Genomic DNA, 1,845 nt, shown 5'->3' with positions numbered 1-1,845 from the left:
AGGTTGGCCTAGGAAGAAAGACCCATGGCGACCCTGGACTCCTGTCCCGTATCCTCCCAGCTGGGGTTCCCCTGCTGATAAAGTCAACCGCACAACAGAGCCAAGACAGGTTCAAGAAACAGCCCGAACCCAGGTAGGAACAAGGCTTCCATTTGACCAGACGCCTAGAAGGACTCAGCCCAAAAGCAGGCCCACAGCGTGACAGCCTCTCTCCTAACTCAAGCCAGGCTCACGTTAGCCAAGAGGCAGCCTCTCTCTGAGACACAGCCAGGCTGCCTGCGTCACCCGGAGGAGCCAAGGAACTGGGGGAAAGGCCTAGTAGGCAACGGTGCCCAGAGCCCTGCCAACTGAGGTATGGGGCACACGCAGCCAGTCGCACATGGCAGTGCCAGGGGTCTGAAGCTTCAAGCCCAGCTGACCTGAAGGGTCCCACTGTGGACAGGCCACGCCACTGAAAGAAGGTGCCTATCACGGGGCTCCTTTCTCAGCTGGAAGCACCAAAGCCCACAACGGGGCATGCTGGCCCAGAAGTCGAGGCGAGTGCCCTGTCTCTCAGCTTGGGAGGGGAAAGCTGCTCAGTTTTGACTTTCTACACCTTCCCTGGACCCCGGTGGCCTTCAGCGCTGCATGCCCGGGCCTGCCAGTTTGGAGGTTGCATCTCCTTCTGGGCACTGTCTGCAGTGACTTCCAGTCCCCAGCACAGGGCAAAGCAGGATTGGGACAGGGTAGGGTCTCTTGTCTGATGGCACTGGGGACCCAGTAGGACTGAGGAATGGCTGGATGGGGGCAGTCACCGCCTTTTCCTAGTCACGAGCCACAACGATCCAGGCTGGGCATGTTTGGGGGTACATAGAAAGGGAAGTAGATGCTGCAAGTTACCGGCCGTGCTTACCCAGGATCAGTGCCCAACATCCTAGGGACCCTTTGGGAACTGGAAATTTAGGTTTCCCAGAGAACTGGCCCTAAGCCATAGACTCCTACAGGATTCCCTGGAGGGAATGGAGGTGCCCCTGCCTCCTGCTGATCTTTCTCTATTTGGATTAGGGTTGTTGTTTCCTGGCGGGTATTTTCAGACAGAGAAATCCCATAATCATAATCCGCCTGAAGGAACTAGGGGAAAGGGCTGGGTAGGCAATGGTGCTGAGAACTGTGCCAACTGAGGCACCTGGCAGACTCCCCCCACCCCCAGATCCTGCAGAAGAGACGGGAGCTTTGGGCAAAGAGGCAAGATTACAAGTGGCTCCCCAAAGGATCTCAGGGACTTAACCTTGTCCACTGTGGCCTCACTGTCCCCCCAGGTCTGTATGTGCTTCCGGGGGTGGGGCAGGAGAAGCATCTGAGGAAGCAGATAGAATTGAACTGAGTCACAGTCTCAACTTTGCCATTCATGTTCCTGATGTCTTTCAACAGACAGCCAGGGCCAGGACTTACTAGGAGGCCGCAGAGGGGAGAGGAAAGGCCCTAGCTGCAGCCTGGTGAGAAACATGACGGGAGCTGCCAGGGAGCGGGGGAACCCAGATCTGGGGGAAGGACAGCTCAGGGGGGAGCTCCAGCCGGTCAAAGATGCGGTCCAGTTCTGAAGGAAAGAGGAATGGGTGGAGAGGGAGTTCCGGTTTAGGGCAGAGACTGAAGCAGGGAGCAGAAGGGGCCACAGGAGCCCCTGCTTGGAGGAGAAATGAGGGCATCGGGTCTCACAAGAGGAGGGGGAGCTTTCTGACCCCTGTAACCACTACACTCAGGAAACGAGAGAGTCAACCTGAAGCATGGGGTGCTTCTCCCACTATGTGGCTTAGAAACACGAGAGAGAGAGAGAGAGAGAGAGAGAGAGAGAGAGAGAGAGAGAGA

Source organism: Microtus ochrogaster, unplaced genomic scaffold (genome assembly GCF_000317375.1).
Source record: "Microtus ochrogaster isolate Prairie Vole_2 unplaced genomic scaffold, MicOch1.0 UNK32, whole genome shotgun sequence".
NCBI lineage: Eukaryota > Metazoa > Chordata > Mammalia > Rodentia > Cricetidae > Microtus > Microtus ochrogaster.
This window is presented reverse-complemented; position numbering follows the sequence as displayed.